General features: G+C 41.4%; 1 protein-coding gene across 1 annotated transcript in view; it reads left to right on the top strand.

The window, feature by feature from the left end:
• LOC122809665 (adhesion G-protein coupled receptor G5-like) overlaps window positions 1-12429 on the top strand; it is a 472088-nt gene that overhangs the window by 189835 nt on the left and 269824 nt on the right. The gene's annotated exons all lie outside the window — the stretch shown is intronic.

Raw genomic sequence — 12429 nt, 5'->3', positions numbered from 1 at the left:
CTTAACCATTATAATAACCCCACCCAGAATCTGCATCCTCATTACTGTCTTTCTGATATGTCTCATAGTAATATTCCTGATGTGGTGCAGTTGTAGCTGTGTATATGGTGTGTTTAAAGTTGTAGAAGTCACGCACTAAATCAGACAGGCCTTATAAATTGCCATTAGTATCATTGCTCAATACAGTATTTAAAATAAAATTGATATTCTCATTGACGCTGGACCTGCTTAAGGAATGGTTGGAGAAGCTCCAACCGAAGTTTGAGACTACATCATCATCTATGGGGCACTTATGCAGCCTGGTTCCCCATTAATAGTCTCTTTAGTCACATCCTTCTGCAGTTACTTTAACTAATATCATTGTGGAATGAATGGTGCAAGGGAATGGAAGGAAAAAGAAGCAGAAATACTGGCTTAGTAGTTGCTTTGCAATCATAATAAACAGAAAATATGCTTCAGAATTTGCAAAACTCATTAAGGGGAGGAGTTTGGTGGAGTCCTTATAATATAGTTGCATCATAGGCACTACAGTATTTTGTCAGAGTGACCATAAATGTCGGTGGAAAGGACATTTTGAATGAAACTCCGAAAATGGTACCTAACATATCTATGAAATTGAATACATAATGGTTTCATATACTACACAAGATCACTGCTGCAGTATTCTTCACAAATGGGAGTTCTCTGCCAGAATTTCCATGTACATCCATTCCACAAAGCTTGGGTTTCTTCCTTATATGATGCATGTCCACCCTTAACGCCAGTGGACATACTACTATAAAAGGGATGCATGGACTCACAAAAACTTATATTTTTGCCAGCAGTGCACATATGCAGATTTCTATCAGTGTCACATCTAATAATCATTTTGGTCTGGTTCAGTGCAGAGACTAAGGCAGATAAGTAAAATAGTGGAGGCCACTTATATATATATATATATATATATATATATATATATATATATATATATATATATATATATATATACATTTTTTTGTGAATTGTTTGATATGTCCTTCAGACGACATATTAAACAGAAGCCCCATCTGCCAGAGTTGGTGGATGTAGAATAACCCAGAATGTTTCCCATTGTCTTCCATGAAAAGAGGCCATTGGCCTAGTGGGATTAAACCAGTTAATGTGTATGTAACTAAGTAAATTAATAAATAAATGTCCAGAAAAAACGAGGTGTGACTAAGAGCAGATCTCATGCAAGGATTCCCACTTGAGTTGTTTGTTCTGTTTGTGGGCAGAACATGACAAAAAACATAGTCATATCTATTTGGCAATTTAGAACAGACTAAACACCCTTTGGACTTACTGAGAAAGAAACTTCCTCATCTGTTATTTCATGCTGCCATAATACCATCTTCTTTCTCCTCTGATGTTCCCCAAAGTCAGAAAAGAAATAAAAATCTTGTAGAGACATGATTAATAGTAACCTGATATCACTTGTCTGTCAGTCAGAGATAGGTGTCCCAATGAGGTGCCTTTGCAGGCCCTAGACCATCCATCTGTTTCATCTGGTTCCCAAAACACTACCCCTTTGAATGCCAATATGGCTAACAATTCCAGAATGTCCAACAAGATCAACCATATGCCTTAGTTAGCCAAAGCAGGAGGACCTAAGCTAGTTTTAACTGAAGGTGAAGGAGGGATTTATTAGCTCCTTGTTCATGAAGATGTCCAGAGCTCTTTAATGGAGGTTATACTTTCTACTACCACCCCAAGTACCATATGCCTGGATATTCATCATATGCATACACAGAAAACAGAAGATATTTCTCCACTCTCTTCATAGCTTTCCAGTCAGAAACTCAATAAATACAACTGGCTTAACTAGCTCTTGGTCTTTTTAAAGACTTGCAGGCTTTTCAGACTAGTCAACCTTCACCATCTTCTTCATCTTCTTGGGTACACACCTGCCATCAATTAAAGAGACTCTGATTAACCACAAATAAAGTTCCTAGTAGGATTTTCCTGACATTTACTCAATTGCCTGCTACCGCAAAAGCCATGGTTCACAGAGAGCTTACAAAGCATCAAAGGGATCTCATTGTTGAAAGGTATCAGTCAGGAGAAGGGTACAAAAAATATCCACAGTATTGGATATACCATGGAACACAGAGAAAACAGTCATCAAAAAGTGGAGAAAATATGGGACAACAGTGACGCTGCAAAGAACTGGATGTCCCTCCAAAATTGATGAAAAGACAAGATGAAAACTGATCAGGGAAGCTGCCAAGAGACCTACAGCAGCACAGAAGGAGCTACAGGAATTTCTGGCAAGTACTGGTTGTGTACTACATGTGACAACAATCTCCCGTATTCTCCATATGTCTGGACTATGGCATAGGGTTGCAAGACGAAAGCCTTTTCTTACATCAAGTATCCCAAAAGCATGTGAGAAAATGTGTTATGGTCTGATGAGACCAAGGTTGAACTTTTTGGCCACAATTTCAAAAGGAATGTTCATAGCTTCATAGGTTTATAAGTAGGTAGTAGGCTATTGGCCCTAGGACCTATATAAGCCTAGCCAAACGGTACCCTGTCTTTCGCCACCCAAGAAAATTATTTTCCTGTGCCCCTGTTGAGAAGAGCCACAGAAGTGGTCCCTGGGGTGAATTTTCTATCTCCCATCCAATCATCAAGATTTTTCTTGAAGAGTGCTAATGATGGGCTTTGTTTGATATAGATAGGTAGTTTGTTCCAGAGTATGGGAAATCTCTGGGACAGGAATCTATCTCTCCAGCATGTTCTATTTATTGTGGTGACAAGGTTTAGGTCCCTAGAGCATGTAGCTTGGAGGGATTGGGGTTTCTTTAAGTGGAGCATGTCCAACAGCTCTAGGTTTGACATAGCTTTGTATGTTAGGCAGAGATCACCTCTGAGTAGGCGATATGCAATGGAGTAAAGCTGGACTTTTTGAGACGGTCTGCAGAGGACATCTGTTTGAGGCTGGTAATCCTGTTTGTGAGGTATTTCTGCTGCCTTTCCAGTTCTTGTGGATGTCTTGTGAGGTACATACCAAAAGAGGTGTTGTACTCTATGATGGGTCTAATGAGTGATGAGTAGAGGGGAATAATGACCTCCTTTTTCTTGGATGAGAAACCTTTTGTGATGAGGTGTGCCACATAGAAGGATTTCCTGACTACTGTGGTGATGTGTTTATCAGAGGAGAGACTACTGTCCACCTGTGTCCCAAGAAGTAGACTACCATCTATATGGTAGTTCATGGGTACAGTGTTTTTACCAAAAGGGATGACAATGCACTTTTTGGCATTGAATTTGAGGCCATGGCTTTGACACCAGGCATCTGTCTCAGTGAGGCCCTTTTGTAGGATGTCCACATCATTAGGAGTTTTGATTATGGCTCATAGTTTGCAGTCATCTGCGAACTTTGTTAGCCAAAGACCTACTGTGTTAGCCTGTACTTCAGAGAAGTAGATACCAAACAGGAGGGGACCCAGTGCTGAACCCTGTGGTACTCCACTTGTCACTGGTCTGAACTTGGATTTAGAGTCTGCTACTCTCACAGTGTGGGCTCTGTCAGTGAGATAGTTGGCAACCCATCTTGTGACATAGGGATTTATACCTAGTTTAGTGAGTTTATCTATAATTCCAGAGTAGGGGGTGGTATCAAGCCTTGGGGAGATCTAGATAGGCTGTGTAAACCACCTTACCCTCATCTACAGCTTTGGTGACCGCTTTAAAGAAGTCTATCAGGTATAGGAGACATGATTTGCCTTTTACAAACCTGAACTGGGTAGGGTCCAGAGTTTGGAGATTACCAATGTCATTGCTTATAAGTTCCATGATGATACGTTCCATAGCCTTGCAAACCAGGCTCGTCAGGCTAATGGGGCGGTAGTTCCCGGGATCCGTGGTGGCTCCCCCTTTGTGGAGTGGGATAACCATTGCTGTGTGTCATTCAGTGGGCACAAAACCTGAGGTGAGGCTATGACTGAACATGGTACTTAGGTGGGGTGCCAGCTCATTCTGTATTTCATGTAGAACACAGCCTGGGATGTTGTCAGGTCCCATGGATGCTGTGTTCCTGGCTTTGGAGAGTGTGTTTTTTACCTGTGCAGCCGTGATTACAGGAACTTTGCATTCTTCCGGTATAGAGATGGCCCTTTAGGGGGGTGAGAGAGGGGTAAAGTTAGCACTTAACCTATCTGCCAGGATGTTGGCAATATCAGTTGGTTCTGTTTAGTGCTATTGTGCTGTAACTCAGAGCAGATCTGAGTGTTGCCATTGAGATTCTTTATATAGCTATAGAATGCTTTGTAGTTGTCTTTAGAATCAGTGGCGATTTTGTTTTCATAACTAGCTTTGGAGGATTTTATGAGGGATCTCAACTTCTTACTGAGGCTGACCAGGGAGTTCCTCCAATCATGGAATTTTACTCTTTTTTGCAACAGTGTCTTTCTTCTGTTGTAGAGTTTGTTTATGGCAGGGGACCACCAGATTGGCTTCCTTTTTTTGGAGGATGGCATCTTGGTTCTGTTAGGGATTGCACGATCCATGCACTCGTGTAAGTGCTTATAAAGTGCATTTGTATAGGATTCAGCAGTCATACCTCTATTGTCTGTCAGCATGGATGTCATGAAGTTTGCCACTTCTGTCTTAAGAAGTGTGAAGTTGGCTTTGGAGAAATTTGTTATGGTGGTTTCCCTAATGGGGGGATGGGGGTGGGATGCGGATGTCTAGGGTGATTAGCTTGTGGTCGAATGTGACCAACAAGGAATTGACCTCTGGTGTGGAACACCAGTTGCCCATGTTGGCAATGACCAGGTCTAGGATATTGCTGCCCCTGGTGGGGGTGTGGATAAGTTGATCGAAGGCATTGGAATTTATGAATTCCAGAAAACATTGAGTACAAGAGTTGGTACATGAGTAGTTTTCCCAGTTAATGGTGGAGTAGTTGAAATCGCCCATTATTAGGGTGTTAGGTTGTACCCTAATATTTTCCAGTGTATCAAGAAATGAGGAGTGGGAATCCTGGTGCATAATGGGGAATCTGTAGCAAGCTATAATTTGGATTGCGGTCTTGCCCAGAGTTAGTAGCACTTGGATAATCTTGGATGCCTTATGCTGAGCAGCTAGACTGGAGGTGTGGATATCCTTAATGAATATGGACACACCTCAGCCTTTAGTCTTTCAGTCCAGGTTAGGTGGCTGAAAGATGTGGTATGAATTATAGCCTGGTAATGCAGGGGTGCTCTCTGGAGCCTTGAACCAGGTCTCTGTCACTGATCAGATGTCGATGTTTTCCATTTTAAGGAGTGCCTCGAGTGAGTGCATTTTGACATTTAGACTTCTAGCATTAAGTAGCATTACCCTCAGATTTTGCTTGCTTGTACCTGTTATGGTGGTAAATTTGTCCTTTGAACCATGCCTAAAAAAGGAATTATATGGATGGCAAGAGCCTTTGCCAGTATCCGGAATCCCAAGGGTGACAGGTGCAGGCCATCTCTGGCAAAGCATTGTGGTTTGTCGACATGCCCAGGCTGTCAGATACTGGATCCCCTTAGAATGACACCAGAAGGTTAGCCAATTGGTTGAAGTCAATCATTTTGCCCTTGTACTGTGGTATCATTCTGGGTGATGGCAGGATGCTACTCCGGGCCAGGGTCATACCTGCCTGGGATACAAGATCGGACATCTCCTCCATGTCTCTTTTCATGTAGTCCAGGGAGGTATGTCTCAGGACATTCACACCAACATGGACAATGACAGAGTCATATTTTTACATGTTGTGGAGTGACCTGAGTGCGTGTGTTATGTGACAGATCCTAGCACCCGACAGGCAGCTGACAGTAACTTTCTCCTTGTTTAGACTGGTAAGTGGAACATTAGTGTGCCTGACTATAGAGTCATCTATGACTAGAGTGTTGGATACATTGTTATGCCTTATGGGCTGTGGTTGAGTGGCACACTGAGTATGTGGGCTATGTGTTATTTGGGTTGTGTTGGGGGGTGGAGGTTGCTTGCGTTTCTGCTTTGGAGATCCCTGTTGCTTGGGTATATTTCTATTGAGAGCCTCCACGAATGTAGGTTTGTGTTTTGTGTTTCTATGTGTGTGTTTTGGTGGTGTAGGTTTTTAGGGACTATGTGATGAGTGTGGTGTTTACCTTCTCCTCTTGACTGTCTAGTCCAGTCTTGGGTGAAGAGAGCTTTGCTTCCAGTTTGTCTATATAAGTGCATCTCTCACAGGTTGTAGTGTTGGGTGGTAGGAGGAGAGAGTTGTCTGTGGACATGAGGCAATTGCTGCATTGCCCACAGATGCCCAGATTCATCAGGTAGACAGGAGAAAACACTGGGAGCTGACCCTTAGACATGCCTGGATAGGTGTTTATTTATTAAGTACTAAAAACTGTTTTCCTCTAGACAAGTGAGGAAAGTTGAGTGCTGCGGTAATTTGTAGCTTATTTAGTGCTTACAATGAGTTCTGAACAAGTACTGAGCTCAAAGAAACAGATTTGAGTGCTGAAACTAAAAAACTGGCTAGTTCTAAAAAAACAAACATTTGGCCCAAAAACTACACTTCACGTCACCAAAACAACACCATCCCCACGGTGAAGCATGGTGGTGGCAGTATCATGTTTTGGGGTTGCTTTTCTTCAGCTGGAAGTTGGAATTTAGTCAAGGTGGAGGGAATTATGAATAGTTCCAAATACCAATCACTTTTAGCCCAAACCTTCAGGCATCTGCTAGAAAGCTGAAGATGAAAAGGAATTTCACCTTTCAGCACAACAATGACCCCAAGCATACATCCAAATCAACAAAAGAATGGCTTCATCAGAAGAAAATTACATTTGTGGAATGGCCCAGCCAGAGTCCAGACCTAAATCCAATAGAAAATCTGTGAGGTGACCTGAAGAGGCCTGTGCACAAGAGATGCCCTCACAATCTGACAAATTTGGCGCGCTTTTACAAGGAAGAGTGGGCATATATTGCCAAGTCAAGATGTGCCATGCTGATAGACTCCTACTCGATAAGACTGAATGCTGTAATTAAATCAAAAGGTGATACAACAAAGCATTAGTTTAAGGGTGTGCACACTTAAAAGCTTTTTGTACGTTTTTTTATTTTTTTATATTTTTTCCCCTAACAGATTTAAATTGAATAGGTTATAGGTCATAGGTTATAGGTCGCATTAAAGGTGGGAAAAGTTTTAAAATGATTTATTGTGATCTCATTTTTTTAATTCACAAAACCTGGCATTTTAACAGGGTTGTGTACACTTTTTATATCCACTGTAATTATCTGTGTACATCTAGCAAGTGTAGATGGTATTTCTTTTTAATAGCTATCACTTCTGCCAGGAAAATATTGGAAATACAAGCCTTGTTCTGTAAGCGTCCCTACTTAATCTTAAATAAGGACAGGGTCTCCCTCCAGACAAATCCTTCCTATTTGCCAAAGGTTGTTTCCAAGTCAAATATCAGTCAGACTTTACATCTCCCAGTCTTTTTTACCAACTTTTCCAACAAATGTATATTTTGGGAAGTATTAAACAAGAGGATGGAGGGGCTGTATGTCCCTCTATTACATTTTGAAGGTGGTTTACAGGCAAACCATGACACCAACCAAAAAACCTTGGCTAAAGATTTCACATTAGCATTTGTAACTACTTGTACATCTGAAGACAAAGTTATTTTTTATTCCCTCAGGAAAAATTGGAATATTTTTTCTTGCTTCAGTGGTTATACTGAAGTATTTGGGGATTGTCCCCATATTGTGTATAGAAAAGGTAGAACATTTAAGGAAATTTTAGAAGGAGGGACTAACACTTTGAATAAGACTATAGAAACAAGACAAGGTAATTTTAAATGTGGGTCTTGCAACCAATGTAAATATTTGACTAATAAGAGTTTTGTATGTGTTAACAACATTAATGTTAAGACATCATTTCACTGCACCTGCAACTCCATTGGTGTAATATACCTGGCCCTGTGTGGATTGCACAACTGTTTTTATATAGGGAAAACTCAAGATTTAAGGACCGTATTTATGAGCATTCCCTAGATATTAGAAATGAGAACATTAATAATGCACTTTATAAACATATTGAAAGAAATCCAGGGCACAATTTTGAATTCATGGGGATTGACCAGATTATTAAGAACCCCGGGGCAGTATTTGGGTTGACAGGATTGAGGCTGTGGAGTTGAAATGACAGATCAGGCTAAATGCATGTGTTTATCCAGGCTTGAATGACAAGATTTCTTTACATAGTATTTTGAAGTTACGCTGATACACTGTTTAAAGTTTTCTGGTTATTAGGTATGTTTAAGTTCATGTGTTTTATTGTTACAAATTACTTTGTTTATTTATTTTATTGTATAGACAATTGTTTGACAAGTGAGTATGTTTTACAGCTCAAACAATGTTTTTAGGTTTCTATTGACTTGTTGCAAGGATTCGTTTATACTTAGTTTCATTGTATTAAGCTTTGTAGATGCGTACATTTAGCTTGTTAATGAGCACTTAATTTGATTTTTGGTTGTGTAGCATGTGTAGCATGTGACTTATTTGGGAGAGATTTAAATTAGTGTTGTACAGTGAGTTACCTGTTCTGAAGAAGTCTATGATACATGTTTGATGAAAGCGCTTAACCATTACAATTTATTATTGTCCTGTTGCGGGGTGTTTTCATTTCTTGGGCCTGGTATTTATTTTCATCATGGTTTTTACTGTGGTTCTTGGTTTGTCTCACTTGTGAGATGATCCTTTGGGGTCTTTCTAGGGGAAGTGCTGCGATGCCTGTGACTGTGTTGAACATAGCTCCTATGAACTCTAGCTGTTGTGATGGTTCCAGATTGGGTTTTTCATAGTTTATAGTGATTACTAAGCTGAAACAAAGAACAAGAACATGATCTTGTGTTTGTACAAGTTGACACTTGGTGGGATTGGTAAGGAGCCAGTCATCTAAATATGGAAACGCTCAGAATCCTAGCAGTCAGAGATACACTGCTACCACTGCCATGCATTTGATGAACACCCTGCGGGCTGTGGTTGGACCAAAGGGCAGTGCCTTGAACTGATAGTGCCTGGCTCCCAGTCAGAAGTGCAGGAATGCACTTGTATATTTTTATATGGTAGTACGCATCCTGAAGATCTATAGAGCACATCTAATTGTCTTTTTCCAAAAATGGAAGTGCAGACTGACTCAAGACCATCCAGAATTTGGTTTGTTGAACTGATTTGTTCAACTGACTGAAGTCCAAAATCAATCACCAGTCCCCTGTTTTCTTTGGTGCTAAAAAGAAAGTAAATTCCGGATCCCCTTTGGTATGCTGGGACTGCCTAGATGATTCTTTCATCTAGCATTTGTTTTAATTTCTGAGATTGCAGTCTCCCTGTGACTGGGTGGAATGTCTGGGATTCTTCTTGGTCTTCTTGGTTCCTCTGACAGGAGAATGTTGTAACCTCTGGTAATTATCCTCTGCACATATTTGTCCAGCGTTATTCCTAGCCAGGCAGATTTGCGCAGTGATAATCATCCCCTGACTACCTCCAGAGGAAGGCAATCGGGCTTCCTTCAGGAGTACTGGTAAGCGTTATCAGGGAAAGAGTCCCTGGAACCCTGATTCTGTGGGTCATTTCTGCCTCTTGGATGGTGTCTTCCATTATTGCTCCCCCCTCTCCCCTGGGGGAAGTCATTGCCATGTGAATCCTGGAAAGGTCCTTGGGCCTTTTTGAACCGTAGCCTACCAATTTTCTGCTTCCTGGAATAGGGCTGTTGAGGAGTGGAAAAGGATACACTCATGACAGAAAGGGTCTTCTCATCTTTCTCACATCTGGCTAGAGTCTGTAACTGTGGAGCCAAACAGGGATGATCCGTCAAATGGAACATTGACAAAAGAAAACTTAAATAGCTCCATGAAAACACATAAGCACATCCAGGTGTGTCTCCTGATTGCTACACCTGAACCTGCCACTCTTGCCATCTCTTTGACAGCATGAGCAATTTGCCTCATGGACAAATTGGTGATAGATTCTAGGGTGGCGAGCTGAGAAGTCACTTTGTCTTGAACTCCTTCTGCTATTGCTCCTGAAAGCGTATCTGAAAGCTCTTTAATCAGATCTTTTTGAAGCCTGGTAAAATGGGCCATATAATTCAAGGACCTGAGAGCAAAGGCTGATGAAGTATATACACACACTTCCCAAATCCATCCATTCTCCTAGACTTTTTTGTTAGGAGGATGGATAGTAGGACTTTCATCAACAAGTCCCTTCTTAGTGGCTGGTGCAACCACCATGGCGTCCACAGGAATACCTTTGGCCCAATGTTGCTCATCTTTGGGACAGAAATGATGTGATCAGGTCTCTCGGGGATTGGCTCGATAGACCTTCCAAGCCCAGTGAGCAATCAACTTAATAAAATTATCAGTGGGCGGAGAAATCCAAGACGTAGAGGGCTGGGTACAAAAAGCCTCTAGGTATACCGATTCCTCTGAGGAAGGTTGAAGGCTAGTCCAGCCACCCTTCTGTTTAAGGATTTCTAGGATGTCCCCAAAGGAAACATTTTCAGGGGTGACCTAGGGAAACCTTCCCCTTCATCAAAATCAATATCTTCTGTGAAAGACTCTTCAGGGGAGTCCAGGTGCTTCCTCTTGCACTTTTTCTTTGAAGGTACCTCTTTGGTGGGTTGCTCCAGAGAGGTTTCCAAAGACGATATAACCAGGTTTGGTATTGAGACTTTTGTGCCCTCTGTCCCAGGTTAGAAACTGGAGGAAGCTCTGACTGAGGGGATGGACACAATGTTTGGTCCAGCAGGGAAGACATAGACTGTTTTCCCACAATGGACAAATCCATCTCCATAGCTTGGAAGGCAGGTCCCTCCTTAGAGGGATGGGAGCCTGCAACTGAAATAGATTCAGCCATCAGCCCAAAAGATCTTAGGGGGTTTGGAATCTTGCTGACACTCAATCAACATAGCAGGAATCTCCTCTCTAACACGAACCTGCAGAACACCCCACAGTCCCTCAGATATGATCAGCCTTGGTTCCACCTCAAATCTGTAATGAACATCTGTAGAGCCTCAGAGGATGTGCAAGAAACAGGATCCATGCCAGCCTCCAAAATATTCATGGTAGAGGAATCTGATTGAATGACTGGATGACCCCCCTGAGCTTTCACCAGCCTTAAGGAAGATGTCTAGGGGAGGCAGTACAGCAGACAAATCTGACCTAACTATTTTGGTTATCTTTTTCTTAACAGATGGCTAACCCTCAGGCTAGGATGATTCCACCATTGCACCTTATGGCAGCAACTGGAGATGGTGGTTCTCATGGTAGATAGAGGAGGAATGACTATGAAGAGTCTTAGGGACAAATGCCTGTCAAACTGGGCATAATGTATGGTCATGAAAAGCACCCAAAACCAAAACAAACACTGCTTGTGATGGTCCTTATGGAGAATATGTCTCCCACACTGACATGTTTCCTTCCTGGATGACATGTAACCCCATAGCAAAAGTAAAGAAATCAAAGATAGGAAGAAAAACCACAAGAGGGTACATATCTGAAATGTCTTGGTAACCAGCAGACAAAGTAGCATTCAGATCAAAGATTGAAGATGACATTTGTACTGTCGGCAAAGAAGTTCTGAAATATGTACATCCACACATCATCTTTTGCCCTACACCATGAGAGGGGAGCATATGCATGACCTATGACATGCTAGGAATCCTAAGGCTTTGGTATACTGGCAGAACATTAGGCTGCCTTTGGCAGGGGTTCCCTAGTGTAAGGAATACTGCAACAGTGATATGAAAGTCTTTTAAATACATCCTTAGATAAAGATTTGTTTGAAAATGTATCTGCAGAAGTGCTTAAAAACTATATGAAAACTAATGCAAGATGTTAAACAACTCTTCCTCTCTCCATCTTCTGTTTCAGTGAGATTCTTCTACTAACACAGGACCTTTTTTTCTTAAGCCGCCCAAATCCAGAAAAGAAAAATCTGGAAGGGGTCAGTTTAAAAAGAAAATGCCAGGATATCCTAAACGACTGGCTATTGGATTCCAAGGATCCAGTTTTCAGAGAAACAAATTTCTTACTACCATTGCAAAATCCCCTTTTCCCTTCCTACCCCAGTCAACTTTAAAAATGCAGGGAAGCTATCCGTTTCCCCTACCTGCATGGAAATCTATCACAAGCAACTATTGGGTACCAGACACATTAAAATGGTTATAGACTCCAATGAGCAGCATTTTGTACTCCAGAATTCCACAGATGCCCAGAAGACTTAAATATCACATAATTTCTCCAATCATATCCAACTTGCATCTACAGGTGATGGTCATAGAACCAGTTCCAGTGGATTAATGTAGAAAAGGTTTTTATTCAGGACTACCAGGCTTTTTCTTGTACACAGAAAAAAGGATTCCTGGAAACTCATTCTATATCTCTTCAG

The sequence above is a fragment of the Protopterus annectens genome, chromosome 8.part0, assembly GCF_019279795.1.
Source record: "Protopterus annectens isolate FY-2018-M chromosome 8.part0, PAN1.0, whole genome shotgun sequence".
Classification (NCBI taxonomy): Eukaryota; Metazoa; Chordata; order Ceratodontiformes; family Protopteridae; genus Protopterus; species Protopterus annectens.
The sequence above is the reverse complement of the archived record's forward strand: the minus strand, read 5'-3'. Positions and strand labels throughout refer to the sequence as shown.